This window comes from Anser anser (genome assembly GCF_964211835.1).
Source record: "Anser anser genome assembly, chromosome: 5".
Lineage (NCBI taxonomy): Eukaryota > Metazoa > Chordata > Aves > Anseriformes > Anatidae > Anser > Anser anser.
In genome coordinates this window covers 17,121,326-17,137,296 of record NC_139725.1, presented here as the reverse complement: position 1 = coordinate 17,137,296, position 15,971 = coordinate 17,121,326, and the positions used below count along the sequence as shown (strand labels likewise).

The 15,971-nt window shown below is 44.5% G+C and overlaps 1 protein-coding gene across 2 annotated transcripts in view; it reads left to right on the top strand.

Moving 5' to 3' along the window:
• The window catches only part of LOC310900068 (V(D)J recombination-activating protein 1), a 112,910-nt gene that overhangs the window by 10,955 nt on the left and 85,984 nt on the right, over nt 1–15,971 (top strand). Inside the window, exons 3-6 of one of the 2 annotated variants that reach the window (XM_083837382.1) lie at nt 632–4,032; nt 5,701–5,869; nt 6,381–14,256; nt 14,706–14,876. The gene's annotated coding sequence lies outside the window, so the exon portion shown is untranslated. Of the gene's footprint in view, nt 1–631; nt 4,033–5,700; nt 5,870–6,380; nt 14,877–15,971 lie in introns of both variants that reach the window. The other variant, XM_083837383.1, reaches the window with a different exon arrangement.

The window sequence follows — 15,971 nt, the reverse complement described above, 5'->3', positions numbered from 1 at the left end:
AAATGAAGCATGTTTAACAGAAATTAGTGCCAACTTTCACCAGAAGAAATACCTGTTACCATTGTGTATGCATTTGTTGTACCTCACAGTCCTCATTGCCAAAAATGTGGTTTGGATGGAAACATAATGAGCTACATTTGAAAGCACGGGAGCCCTGAAACTTGCATTTCTTTTGCCAGCATTATGCCTGCATTGGGACTGTTTTAGTCGAAAACAGGCTGGGGTTTTTGGCGAGCGTTCTGCAACAGGAAACACCAAGCAGAACAGCCAACAGACAGCTAAAATACCAGCACAAGTGCCCCCAGGGCCAGCAGGGCGTGAGCTCTGCCCTGGAGAGCACAGTGTGGTGGAGGAGAGCTTCTGTGTGTGAACTGCCCTTGGCAATGCAACACAGGGCTGCTGTACCACAGCTTGGGTAGCTGAGGCAGAAATAACCCTGTTGACTTTTCCTGGGTCATGGAGAAACCTGGTAGCAGACAGAAGAATAATATTTGATTTTTTTTTTCCTGGCCCCACGGGGGCTACACTTTTACTAAGCAAACACAAAGCTAGATTTGCCCCAAATGTAAAGTATTTCATTTCACTTCAGTCTCTGACAGCTTTTGATGTCCATTTTGCTATTCCTCTGCAGGAACCACTACAAGTTCTCTCCTGCTTAAGAAAAGGAGCAGACTGGGAACAACCAGGTAGACTAAGATACACCTAAGTGTATTTTCTGAACTGGAGGACGCTGGCTCTACAATGGCTACAGGCACTGAGTAATGAGAATGATTAGTGCTGTTGGAGCTGAAAACAGATAAAACTGTTTCCCACATGTTCTTTCATGATGCTTCAGGCAGCGCTGTCCCGGGTTGCACAGCAGGGCCAGGGCCGTGCCCAGCAGCTCTGCCTCTCCAAGGACGGAAGGATGTGCCAGGTGGGTGCCAGCTCCCCAGGGGGATGCAGGATGGCAGCTGTGGCACTGCAAGGGTGTGAGGTGCCAACCAAGGCATGGGGTGGCAGGAGGGGGCCATCGGTGGTGTCACTTTCCCACTCTGTGTGAGGTTGAGCAGGGCTGCTTTGTCGGAGGGCAGGGCTGCAGCAAAGCAGGTGCCGGGGCCGAGGGGCATGTCACCGTGCTGGCCAAGGGGGAGAGAGCAAGCTGGTGGAGATGGGAGCTGTCACTGATGGCTTATTTTTTGAAAGCATAAATTTTTTGCTTTGTTTACTAAGTCCCCATTGGTTCTCATTGATTTAATGTTATGTAATTGTTTATTTATTTATTTTTATTCAGAATGTGTTATGGATATGGCTATTTGTGGTGTTTTCCTCTCAGTATAAGGACCATGCAGAATGGAGCTTGCAAAAAAACCCATTCTGTTAGGGCATGCTATCTGTAGTCCTGACACCTCAGATAGGTAGTTTGATGTGGTAGCCTGGATCTTTTGCCATGCCAAGCAGAGCACCTAAGTATTAGTGTGCTTGTTGTTTTGTTTCCTGTGAAATGGTACATCCGGCAAACAATCTGACTTCATTCCTCTTCCCCACAATGACAGCATTGTGCACTTGAATGAAGCCACAAGTCAGCGTCAACAATGGGATTCATGCCTCGTGGTACCAGAGATTGCATTGAAGGGGTACTGATGAGTGTCACAGCCTTAAGAATGGTGCAGCTGAACCTAGAATTTTGTTGTTGCTGTTACTGTTTTTTGTTAATCCTTTTTTTTTTTTTAATGCCTGTTGTTTAAACCAAACTCCCCAATATTTCTCTGTAAAAACCATCTGCTTACAAGGTTATAAAATTACCTTAGCTGAAGGGTAAACCCAGTGCCTGTGAGTCTAGCATCGTCTCTCGGAAGTCATTCCTTGGCTTATAGCTACTGGTGTTGCCCTGTCACCAGGTACTTGGTTGCTTTTACCAAGGCCATGTATCCTCACTGTGAAAGATTGTATTGGCAGAGCAGTCACTGCCTGGGAGCAGGAGTTCAGAGAAGACAGCTGCAGACACGGCTTCATTGGTAGAGTGTTTCTCTGGTTTTGTGTCAGCTCAGGAAGAGGATTTATTCATGCAACAGAAAGGCTGGACATTGGTAGCTGACATTTATAGTTTCAGTGTGTCTGTTTAGAAACCTGTGATTACACCAGGCAATATAAATATAGCAGAGCAAACCAGGTCTTAACGGGCTCTCCAGGTTTGCCTGTAACTCTTCACGCCAGTGCTACATGGGAGCACTACTGCCTGAATCCTCATGTTGTCACGATACTCTGCCAATATAGAGTGATGTAATGTTATGCAACTTCATTATACAGTAGCACAAATACCATGGAGCTGTAGCAATGCTTCCAAGAAAAATTCCTTCCACCAGGAAACATAACGCTTAAATCAACACAAGCCCAGGTTTTTGGTATTAAGTCAACTTAGTGACACCAGCTATTCTGAATCAGCGTGTCTGGAAGTGATGCAGGGTGAATTCTCATATCCTCAGATACAAACCATTACAGTTTAGACAAGTACAATTACTTAGTCCTTCAGGAGATGCGCCCAGAGGCAGGAGCTTATAACCAATCTGAAAACAGCAGAACTAAGTATGTCAGTCATTTATGCCTTTTCTCTACATTGTGGTTGTAATCTATAGAGAATTAGGGTAAATGTGGGACAGAATATCAGAAATCCCGTTGCAGCAGTCCTGCCAGAACTACTTATGATTTGTCCTCATTAGTGTGAGAGATCTCATGTCTCCTGGTCATCTCCATTTCCTGTTTTTTTGTTTTGCTTCTCGGGCTGATTTTGGAGTGCATGGAACAGATTATGTTGCAGCGAAACTAAACTGGAAAGTGTTCTCAAGAAGTGCACTTAATGTACTCTGACCTCAATAGGTACTCAGCCCAGGAGACCCAGATGAAGATGGTTTGAATTAAAGAAACCTTCAATAAGTATAGTGTGGATGTCAGATCCTCAGCATCAACTCTAGCTCCGCAGATTCTTGGTCTACTGAACTTTACAATGCAGATGTAACCTCATCTGATTTTCAACAGGAGGTGTGAGAGCCTGCAGCTGGCCTCTGAAAATCAGGCTTCTAATTTTTGTTCGTCCTGCCCATATATGAAATGGACTGAGTGAAATTTTTGTTCCTCCATTTAGTCATCAATGAGGTAGTGTGTACACTGCAAATGCCATGTCATTGCTGTAAATGTAGAGAACGTTGATTCTGATAACAGTGAGGAAAAGGTGTCATAATAACACTTTTTATTTTATAGCCCCAGAAATATTTTGCAACATATATAACTGGTAAACACTTGCAGTTGTTGCAGCCACTTCTGGAGTGGAACATGTCAGGTGATTTATAGCACACAAAATTACGCTATACTTGTAGGAAGAGAGAGGAAAAAAAGCAATTGCATAAGAAATCCTACCTCCTAGGTAAAATCATTATATTGCAATCCAAATTGGATTTAGTCTAGCATTGGCCTCTGCTTTTATAGTAAGAGCCAGTGTGAATTTTTGAGTACTCAGGATCCTCCCTGCTATGTTTAATTGGGAAATATAGTGTGGAAATTAGCTAACTCAGTAAATTGAAGCAGGGGGCAGAACTAGAAAAAATTGTGCAGTAAGCAAAAATCCATGGTATTTTTCCTGTCTGCCTTTCTAAAAATAAAGAAATAATCATTTGAGATACTAGTTAATGTATGGACTTACATTAATAGGTAAATATTAAACAGCATGTGAAGAAAGTGGGATGTTAATTAGTTATTAAATATATTATTAAATATGCTGCATTTCAGCAGTTCATTTTTTTTTGTTGTTTTTTTCTTATTAAGCAGAAGGAAACAGGAAGCATAACTCTTTTGGTATCACCGCTGTTTTGAGTTTGATTCAACTAGGAAAGAAAAGTCTGGAGTAAAAAAAAATAATAAAAAAAATAAAAAGAAAAGCCCTCTTTCCTTCCTGGAACAGGAAATATAAAAATAGAAATAGTCTACTTCCAAATCCTACGAAAAGAGGTGAAAATATCTCTTTTTTTGCCAAAAGGATTCTACCTTAGTTCTGACAAGGCAAGTATAGTGACCTAATCAGTTTCAGCTATAAATAATGCTTATTTGCTTTTTTTTTTTTTAAAGTGACATAGCAAACACTAAAGCGCACAGAGATCCTAACTACCTTGATTTTCAAGATTGCTGGCACATGCTCTAAAACAGTGTCTATCAGTCTGTGAACGCTGGACCACCATCCCTCCGTAAGATATTTGAGTAGTCAGTGGAATGCTTGCTGACTTCCACCTACTGAAAGCCAGTTTGCATTATCAGTACTCCAGTTAAAGCATCTACAACTACAACATGTAAATTTTTTTTCTAAAATAATAGCATTTTATTAAATAGATGTCAAACACATTATTTATTAATCTCCTGATTGCTAAATACCAGCAGCATAGAAAATGTTACAGAGGTTTCCTGTCCCCCCCTTGTTATATTTTTCCAGAAAATTAGTTGGGCTGTTAATTACAAAAGGTTGAGAACTGCTTTTCTTATGGTCCAGGCTTGGGCTCCGGTATTGATTCTGAGTTAGAAACTTCCTGTCCCAACTCTCTCTGTTCTCGTGGCCAGCTTACATAAAGCCATAGTTTGAAAAATGGATGCCTTAGATTTTCAGATGTCCAAGAGAAGCTTCATTTTCAGAACCAGACAGATTTCTAATCCAAATAGGTATGCCTCAAATACTGTGCAGTTCAAAACCCAAGCATCTTGGGACTCAAATTCTAAAATTCTTCTTCCCTTGGAGTCATGAGATTCCCCATGTTTGTAAAACCATTCCTATTTCTCAAGATAAAGGAGCAGGAGAGGATTTTTGAATTTTTTAGGTCTGGTACATGTCTTGACTAAAGAAGCAGTCAGGTTTATGGGGGCTTGAGGAAAAGATGAACCTCTCCCAAATGCTAAGGCCAACTCTCCTCTCAACTAGTGCAGGAACATTTCTTCCAGAATACTTTCTTGGTTGCATTCAGCAGCATGCATTCATCTGTTGCAAATACAATCTACATGATTAGCTGGAACTGAGTCACCCCCAGACTAGGGCACAGGATACAGGAGGATTTTATTACAAGTTAGGTTTCCTGGAGGGAAGTCCAGTTAAAGAGGAGGCTCACATTCTCCCCAGTCTATTGTTCAGTCAGACTCGGACCCTGGCCTTTTCTGTTTATTTATCCAAACAGCCCACCGCCTTGCATGGCGTTCTGTATGTGTACAGTAAACACTGGAAGCTCACTGTAGTGGTAATAACATGTTGCAACTATAAGCATCCACATCTTCCTAGGGTCAGCTGCTAATCTGGGCTCCTTCTGCCCTCTCTTCCCTGTTGCCAGGCTCACGCAAGAAGGTACGTGCATACAGCCTGTATCCTGTGCGCACAGGCTTTCTTTCCCCTGAGCACTGCTGCCTACTGGAACTTTCATCAGATGAAAAAAATACCTTTCTGTCAGCAAAATGTCTCTTACAGCGGTAAGGGAGGTGACAGAAGAATTCATTGCTCAAGCTTCTGTATTTATTGCAGAATTTTTGGGGTTAATTTTATGATTTGTATGTATAAAGAAGGGGACAATATGGAATTGGATTATGGTCAGTTAGAATCAACTTCACCGTCTTTGCAGTTCAGGCTGTGACTACATATTTGGCGACAACATTTCTTATCTCATCTTAACCCAGTTATTTCCTTTTGCCTCCTCCCAGAATCAGGTGCCATCATTGTGCCATGGAATTTTCCTCAGCAAGACATCTGCCCTTCACAGACTTGGACAATACGGACGTGGAAATAAATTCAAATATGTCTGCAATGGTAAAGAAGGAGTGAATGAAGAGCAAAGAACATCCCTTGCTAGCTTTAATTTGGCTAACACAGGTAAAAATAGTGATGGAGATCCTTTCTGGTCATTAATATGCTACATTGCCAAGTAACTAAACACAAGGTACCTGGGGTCCCGGATAGCCTGCCTGAGCTGAGAATTGTGCAGTCAGATAGGTTGCCAATTTTCAGTTGCTTGTAATGACAGCAAAATTAGACTAACCAAGAATCTCTGTCATTGATAGAACTACTCATTTATAAACAGGCTGATCATTCGTGGTGAAAGTCGATCTGTCTGATGACATGTAACTGCATACCTTTGACTTTTGCCTTTCACTTCAAAAATCCTGTGTAGGCCGGAACATCACCTCTTTCTCACAGAGCAACCCCATGCACTAGATAAAGCCTGACACAGTATCTCTTCACTAGGCATGTTCCCAGGTGCAGGTGAACATCAGTCTGTTGCCCTTTACATATGTGCCCTACTTGATAGACGTAGTGACCTGTGATGTAGCGCTAGCCCAGGCATTGCATTACTGAAGTCTCATTAAAGGTATTTTTTCCACAGTTCAGGACTGTGCCTTTCCTTAGCTGTGACCTCAGCAGATGCACTTTGTGTTGCAGAAAGAGGATGTGAGAGAGGACACGTGCTCAGGGCACAGTACACTTGGCACTGGTGAGTGATAATCCAGAGTAAATTACTGTCTAATTGAACTGGTTTTGCCTTTTGTATTTCACACATTTCAGCAAGGTGTGCAAATGGTGGGGAAGGGAGGCCGTTTTATTTGTTGTATTTTTTTGGTTGCAAAGCCTGATTGTTGGCCTTATGTCTGTTCTAGTGAATTGCCACTGCACATACACACACACACACACAAACTTGGATTTCCTTTATGAATAGCTGAAATTCCAGTCTTGCCTGGCACAAGGGTAAGTTTCACATAAAGAACAGCCTCTGTGGAGAGTTTTTGAAAATAAATCAAAAACCTGAGAGACTGAGAAAAATTCTGAGAATTGGAGATGTGACAAACCGCATTGCCCAGCTTCTTATTGGCACGGTTAGGATACGACTCTCATCTACACAAATGTACAGTCCTAGACAAATTCCACAGCTGGTACTCAAACACCCAAGTAAGCTCTCTGCAGGAGAGCATGTCTGTACACACAGCCATTTGGCCACCGTACAGTACTGCTCATATGCAGTACGAATACGTGCATATGGGCTTCTCTAGTTCAATACATTCATCCTTGCAATCACAAGCTGTGTTCCACAAGCACACAGGCCCTGCTAGCTTACAGAGTTCTCATACGCAGAAGATTGATGCACATTCTGCACCTTCATTTAAGTGAAGTAACTCTTTTTTCATGTTATATCCTTTCTCCCCTACACATACTACCCATCTCAGCTACACTGGTATAGCTTATAGCTTTTTGCTGCGAAAGAGCTATCTCATACCAATAGATAATTTGGGATCAGAGGTGTCTGATAACATGGAGGAATATTCCTTGGAGCTGTCCTTCACTTGACCATCCCTGTAGTTATCACAAGCCGTGTATATTCTGGGTATTTGCATCTTATTCCGTGTATTCAAATGCAGTCCGTCATTCAAATCCCTCCGTTTGTGCACCAAGCCTTCTCAGCCTCTCTGCTTTAAACTTAAAATATAGCTTCACTCATCACTTCTACGCCACTCTAGAGTATCTATATACATAGAGTTTAACTGGTCAAGAAAAGGGGGTATAGTTGCAGAGTTACAACACACTAACTCTGATAGTCCCTTTCTCTTTGAGTTGCTAAGGGTTTTCTTCTTCCCTTTTGTGCCCCACCACAGCATTCTCCCCCACAGCATGACCCCCTTCCTGGACAGACAAACTAAGATCCTTTAGTTACTAAAGGCATTGTCCAGTTTAGCTCGAGTAGTACTGCTAAGTCTGGAAGAAAGAACCTGGCATTTGCAGTGGGAGTCAAGAGTAGAAGAGTAAATAAGCACTGAACTGAAAACCAGTAAATTCAGACTGTGGCACCTGGCTGGGTTTTGTAGTTCCTCCCATTATCAAGCAAGTTCCAGTCATCCCTGGGAGGTGGGGATGATTTGTCAGTGACTGTGCTAGTTCAGCAGCACATGCCACGTGACAACAGATGAGAAACCTGCTCAGAGTGGAAAAGGCATGTCTGCCCATCATCCCACCGGTTGTGGGAAGGCTAAAATACAAACATCAGAGCCACTCTGATCACTTCTGGTGCAACACATGATTTCTTCTTGGCCTCTGACTAAACTGCTCCTTGTGCCAGTCAGCTCAGGAGGTGGATGTGTCCTTCTGCTGTGTTCACACAGAATCATTGACTTCAGCTGGCTCTGAGAGCTACACTAAAGCACAGCGATGGTGCTGAATGCATTTAGACATTTTAAGGAAGAAAATCTGTATTTCTGACTGAGCGATCTACCCACAGTAAGTGGCTTTCACCACATCGGAATGCTTCTGTCTCAGCCATTTTATACCCACAGAGCATAGCATGGTCAGCAAGCAAGATGTGGCAAGTAAAAAAAAGACAAACCAAAAACCAACAGATGAATCACAGCAAAGCAGGGATGAATACAGGAAGGCATCTTAGAAGCCTCTTGTTACTAGAACTGTGTGATTTGGCATTTGTTCACCAGTAAGAGTCATATAACACCTAGTGATTCACTTGTTTTGCCATAAGAAAGATGCCTTATACCACATGCCTTATACCATGTGCATACTCTTGGGTGTGCAGCTCTGAAAGAGAATATAACCTCAAGCTGCTGCCAGCAGACAGCTGATACATGAAATGTCAGAACCCTTCACAGCTGGTACCCGAGCCATTGGCCACCTTGCCAAAATTACTTGCTGCAGTGACCTCTATACTGTCACAACTGGCATGTCCTGAATGACCTGAAAGTGGCCCCATAAAGCAGGCTCACAAGCAGGTAGTGCTAGCAGCAGAGAAACTTGTGTCGCTGCTTTCTGGGGTCTTCCTTGCTCTAAGGGCACACGCTGAGGATCTCAGCTCTCCTGGGCTCTTAGGCTGGTATCACTCACCAGCTCTGACTAATTTTACAGGAAAATAGTTGATTTGGACTGGGTAAAAGTGAGGTATGGGACCTCCACAAAGAGTTCTCAGGGAGGCAGGCAGAGACACTGTTACAAGCTTGGTTCCTCTTTGCCAGCTTTGTCAGAAGGCAGAGGAAGGAGAGAGTGTGCAGAACAGCGGTGACTTTCTTCGGCAGGGGCTGAGAGCTGTGGTGATAAGTAGAGAACTATCCAAGAGAGGGATGGAAAGTAAAAGGTATCACACTTGAAGTGAGAGGCTAGGGCAATGATGTTTGTAGCAGTACTCTGCGTGGGTATGAGTGAAGACCCGTATCATTTTTGAAAGCTGAAGGAGGAGGTATCACAGTAATTTTGATATGAAGTGACAAGTCAGGCCAAGATGCATTGCTCTGTGAATAAATAAGGACATTATTTGAAAGAAACCACACAAAGTATCAGGAAAATGTAGGCATTGCTCGAATATGAGAATCTAGAGAGGAAAGGTCTGAAATAAGGGGGCAGAAGGGTCATATCTTATATATATATATATATATTATTATAGACTAGAAAAAGTAGAGAGTACAGCCATGCACTGGAAATTAATTTTTTTGGTGTGTGAAATTACTTGGAGACAAGATGAAGGAAGAGTGACCAAAACAAAAGACCCTCCTTCAGGAAGATAAAATGATGAAGCAATTAAGGAGACAGAACATGCAGGACAAAAGGATTTTACAAGAGGACAGCAGTGTGTTTCAAAAATGGCTGATGCTTCAGAGGTGATGGGAGCTGGACTGAGGATTGACTGAAACATGGCATTTTGAAAATTTTACATACCACTCAGGTCTAGGGTATAGAAACTAGATTTTTGAGAGGATTTAGGGTGGATGTGTAGGATTCTAAGTACTTAATTTAAACATTTAGTTTACTAATTTTGGGGATGAAAGCCAAGAGGGAGATGGAGGTGCTGAAGAGACAAAATCGGGAGTGGGGTGGGAAAAATTAAAGCAGGAAGATGGAAAGAAGGGTTTGTTCTGCTTGCTTGTCCTCTTTGGAAATTTATATTATGATTTCTAACAGAGGTCAGTATGAAGAAGGCTTGTTGCCACTCTTTTTGCCTGACTATGATTCATGGTATGACTGTAAAGCATCACACACAAACATGCTTTAGTTCTTTTCTTCATTTAGATCTTCTCTCCCCGAGGGCTGGTTTGTTTGTCTTCTCTGTCGGAGGTTTGCCACTGACGTGACAAACAGCACTCTACAGAAGAGTAAGCTTTAGAAACACAGAAATTGGAGATGGAAAATTCCTCTGTAAAAGATCAACTAGCCCACTGTGCTTGGTAAGCCAAGGCATAAACACTAGCATTGTGCTTATTTAAAATACCACAAGAAGAAGTGTTCCTGAACAACTACTCTACCAGGTAGTGGATCTTATAGCCAAGTCATTGTAACAGTACTTATCCTAATCTTTGGTGTCTCATTTCATCCTCTTTTCTTCTTCTTCACAATAACAGTGCTCTTACTTCTGCAAACTCCCACAGTGCCTTATCCCACTTCTGATTTTTGTAGCATTGTGTCCTATAGCTCGTGCACAGCACAATCAGATGTGTTTAGCTCTTTCGGCTCATATGACAATGTCTGTAAATCAGTCCTTATCACTTCTACTTTCTAAAAATGTGTTCCTTTATATTTGTAAATGTCCTTCTGATGAGATGTTCAGAACTGAATGCAATATTCCAGGGGATTATACTATAATACCACTAACACAGGCCTTTGTTACAGTTTTTGTTTATGAAGCATACTGCCCATTGTGTTCTTTTGTTATTTCTGTTCACCCCCAATCCACCCATCATCTCATATTACAGGCATGCCTAATTTACTGTCTGCTGTCCTGCTATTCTAGGTCACTTTCGGTGTTACAGCTTCTGAGAATCCTCCTTCCCAATGAATAGTTGTGATTTGAACTATTTCTCTCCAGATGTAATAGAGATGCATTTTTTTTTCTTCTGTGGAATTACATATTGTTTGCTGAATCTCATTTGTGCCAGAGCTTTGAATTGTAAAATTAGTAGAATAATGTACTCTCAACCCTGCGCCTTGGAGATGTTTCCCTCCCTTTTCCTCACCAAGTTTGAAACCATAAAAATTAATATTAAGAAAGAACTAAAAAAAAAAAAATGATCTTTTTGCATGAGTTCTTTGAGCTTCATAGCATCTCTGGTACATGGAATTTCCTCTCTGCTGCTCAAAGAGAAAGGTGAAACAATTTTTAAAACTATTTCCACAATGTCACTGCAAGCACTGCTGAACTCATTGTCCTCACAGTGACTGAGCTGGGATAGGAGGTTGCTGTTCCCAGAGTATCCCCAGCCATCTGCCCCACACTCCTTGCTAGAATCTGCAAGTTAACCACAAGTGTAGCTACTCCCTAACCCTCTTCTATCAAAACTACCCACTTCAGTGGAAGTCAATTTTTTATTGCTTGCTTACGTGCTCTCTGTCTCACTTGCTCATTTGACAGCTAGAGCAAATGCGTGCTGTCCAAGCAGATGGAAAGGGAAAGAGATCTTTGGTGGCTAGAATAAGAGCAAACTGAATGATGGCAACCACTTAACCTGGTTCAGATGCTGCCCTCAGACCCTTGAAAATTAGTGCCAGAATTAGGAATGTTCTTCAGACATTATGACTCTCCTCATTGCCCTGCTAGACCACCCTGTGTTTTTTTCCCCAGAACTCACTTCTGGGAAGCATATCATCCTGAAGACCTGTCAGATCACACACACAAAGCGATGGCTATATGCCGTGGATTCTTCCCATCATCAAGTGCATTATAAAGCAAGCCAATTAAAGGTCACATCTGTTAGTCACAACTTTTGTGGTTTGGCTCTTATTGAACACCAAACTGTGTGAGAGCAGGAGGTGTGTGTGCTCGAGGCTGTCTTGCTATCAAGTGTGCTGCAGAGAGGATGTGTGGTGTCAAGGCAGAGTGTCAAAAAAAACAAAATTAAGGCTGTAGCTATTTTTCATATATCCGTTCAATCTGAATGTTAGTAGCAACATCTTTGATGTTGTCAGTTCGCTTGCTTTTCAGTTCTTTAGGATGATGCTGTAGACTTGAGCAAGGCCAAAGAGAAAATTCCTTGCACACAAAGCAAAGAGCAGTTCATTCACACTTCTTCGTGGCTCCAATGCTAAGAACAGACATTTGTAAATTATCACTTATCTGTGGGAAGCGAGGACCTTTCTTCAGAAACCATATTGTTTTCTTTTTGGTCTCACCAAAGCTAAAAGAGAGAATTGAGGTACTGAAGGTCATTTTCCTCACCTGTCAGTCTAGCAGATAGCTCTTTTCTCATCAGATCCCTTCCATTGCAACTCTGTCTCACTCAGGTAAGCTTTAGGGCAGGAGTTACTTAACTTTAGAAGTTAGGTGTGTTGTTTTGGGCAGCAGCTTTCATAACCAGCTGAGGCAGAGAGATGTTTCCAGAGGGCAGTTCTTCTTAACCTAACATAGCTGTCTGACCTACGTGAGGTGAACTACCTCTGGACATGCCTCTTTCCTCACTAAAGGAGCCCAGACAAGTAGATTACAAGAGGTTTTGTATTCTCTTAGATAGATAAAGTTGGGTAAGATGAATCCCAGTGTAAGTCTTTTATCTTTCTCTTCTGTGCTAACATTTCTAATTATCTTTCTTGTCTGCCCTTGCTGTGTATTAAAGTCTACCCAGTACATATGCTCCTGCGTAAGTGACGATGGCTGTCTCCTTTACACAGAGGCCTCGCTGCTTCCTAAAGAGTAAACTAAAGTGGCTCCCACCTTCTTCCTGTTGTGGTGGCAGGGATCGTTTCAGCTCTTTTCTCCGTCTTCTCCCACAAGCGGGAGTCCAGCCATGCAACAGGATGGTCACAGCAAGTCTGTGTTGCGGCAATGATGTCTCCTGGTGGTAGTCTTGAAGCTAGAGCCCCAGGGGTCTGGTGAAGAGCTTTCCCCTCCTAAACTTGGGGTCTCAGACCTCTGCACATTCAGGTGTTCATCCCACACCTGAAATGTATTTTCACGTTTTGATTCATAACCATGTGAGTTTAAACCTGGGGAAAGATGCTGGATTGTATGCTTTTTTGCCCTTTTTTTTTCTTCTTTTTTTGTCCCCTAAAAAAAACAACCAACCAACCAAAAAAAAAAAACCACAGAGATTTTGCTATGCTCACATAATGTCAGAATCTGAGATCTGTCCCAGGGTCTGTACTGGTTTTACCTGAATGTTTATTTCTCACACAACTTGCCTGTTTTTTCTTGCAGTGTTTCTCTCAGATGGAGCACACCACTGACCAGGTATGTGAGGTTACCGTTTGCTTCATGTGTAAATTCTTTAGGATCTTTGCTGGCCCATGGAGAAGAGTTCAGCTGTGACAAACCACACCCTTGCTTCTCCAGTCTCAGAGCAGCCGTCACTTCCCAGCCCTGTCACGAGCCACAGATAGGAGACCACCACTCAAACTCCACTTATGCAACACTGTCTCTGAAAAATTAGTGATTGTTGGCTTGAAAAGCAGATACAGAATGAACGACAATGTGTGCTTTTAGTTGCTGGTAGATTATCAGATGCACTAAATCTTTAAGTGCTGGATAGATACCAGCTGTCATCATATGCCTCATCGCTCTGGGGCTGGAAGCATGTTTTTGTATGTGCTCATATAGCTTGTCATAAGGCAAATTCCAAGTTTTCATGTTCATAAGAATACATCCTATTTGTGCAACTCTGGCAGTACTAGTGGGCGGTACGTAAGGTTCGCAGTGCCTCAGTGACTCTGTTTTACACATCTGGAGATGGAAAAGGAGGAACAGCCTCATGAGAACACCACTCCTACAAGGACGTGTGGTGAGTGGTGTCATCTGAGCTCCCTACTTCTACTTCCAGAACGACTCAGAGCATCAGAGGATCCCAGCATGGGCTCGTGGGTTAACCCGGTGCTTCCAGAGTAGCACCAGCTTTTCTGATGTTCAGACCAGACCCAGCCCTGTTGTAAAATCATGATTTGAAGACATAAAACTGTCTGCAAAAATGGTGCATTGGGTTGCCAGGCATCAGCAACACTGCGCGCTAATTCACATAATCCTTTTAAGCACTCGGAGCAAATGACACCGTCTTACAGATTCGGTCTGCCCCCTTCAAGCACTCCAAATCCCAGCACCTTAACCCAAGGAGCAGCTCTCCAAAAGTCGCCGTGACTGCCCGAGTTATGCATTCGATGCAACTGCTTGCTGCTTGCACCTACTCGTGCCTTTTCTTTAATCTCGTGAACTTTTCAGCAGTTTCCTGAGCGATACCTGCTGCAGACGGCGACGGCTGAGCAGCACGCACCGCACGGGGCTGCAGGAGGAACCCCAAAAGGTAAGGCGAACCCCCAGCAAGCTCCAGACAGCACAACCACTTCGCCCTCGCCGCGAACGTTTCAGCCCGCAGGGAGCAGATGCGGCTCGCTGCGGGGCCAAGCTCCCGGCCGGCGGCTGCGGCATCCCCCGGCCCCTCGGTGCGCCCCGCCGGGCCCGGCACGGGCCCCCAGCTCCCCCGGCCCTTCCCTCCCCGATTTCTTTCCCTCGAGGGCTGAGGAATCCAAACTCCGGGGTCGGAGCCCGGGGAGGGGGGGGGGGGGGGGAGCCGCTGCCGCAGCCCCCCTTGGGGGTGCCCGACCCTGCTCGGCCCGGCCCGGCCGCCTTTTGTCTGGGCGGGGAGGAGCCAGCAGAAGGCAGATCGTAAAAAAAAAAAAAAAAAAAAAAAAAGGGCTGGCCGGGAGCCAGGAAGTGTAAAAATCCTGGCCGGTTGGTGGCAAATTTCGCCAGATCGCGGCGAAGATCGCAGCGCGTCCTTCAGCCCGCGGCGGGCGCGGAGCGGGGCGGAGAGGTGCGGAGCAGCAGCGGGGAGCAGCACGGAGCAGCACGGAGCAGCACGGAGCAGCACGGAGCAGCACGGAGCAGCGCCCTTCGCTGCCGCCCGCCCCGCAGAGCGGCGGGGTGAGTGCGGGGGACGCCCCCGGGGTCCCTGCGGAGCGGGGAGCGGGGGCAGCGCGGCCACGGGGAGGGGGGGGGGGTTCGTGCCGGGGGGACCCGCGGGAGGCGGCCGGGCCGAGCCCAGCCGTGCCGCCGGGGCAAGTTCTCCATTTAAAAATATTAAAAATAGCCCCTCCGGCTCCATGGAGCTGCCGAGTGAGTCATTTCCAAACCGAATGTCTCAGTCGCAGCCTTCCCCGCGGGAGACACAATAATTCTGAAACCGGGGGTGAAGGGAAAGAGAGTTTTTCCCTCCCCTCTTTTGCTAAATAGATTGAATTAACACGTAGCCGCTGCAGGAGAAGACAAAAGCCGTGAGCAGCGGGCTGCCTGTTAGAAAAAAGTGAAGCATAGCTCCATCCTTTTCTCCCTTCCCTCGGGCCTCTCCCTGGTGGTGATGCCACCCGCATTTCCCTGAGAAGCACAGGGAGCCTCTGTGCCCAGGGCTGTCCGTTTTCGTGGACGAAATCTACTTTCCGTTTCTTCGGCTGTCAAACCCGTCCCCGTCCCCTTTGCTGCGGGATGTCAGCTGCAGCCAAGGGTCCTGCCAGCAGTGACCCCAGCCGACGCCGCTCCTGGCTGTCCGTGCTGAAAGAATAGTCCAAAGCAGGGCTATTTTTTTCTGCCTTTTCCAGTCATATGATGATTTGTTCATGTAAGCAGGCTGTCTCGAGCAGAGGGACTTTTTGTTTGTCAGCAACAAGTGCTGAACGTATTTATAGGCGATGCTGCAATTCTGTGGTATGAGAGGTTTCAGTTATGCAGAACTCGAAGGTACCTGGATCAGAGTGCAAGAGCTGTTTACATCTTTCATACAGCGCTGTGTGCATGCATATTTGAAGTATACACCCATAGCTCTTATTTCACGGTGAGGCAGCATGTCCTAGATACAGAAGCTGATGTGTAGGCTATGTAGTATTGTCTTGTTTTGTTTTTCTAAAACAGAAGCTACAGTCCAACTGTGCAGTAGTCCCTAATGGTACAGACAGACCATGGGAGACAAGACGCTGTGCTGTCCTGATAAAACGGCTTTCCTTAAACTCGGAAGCCACCTAGCTA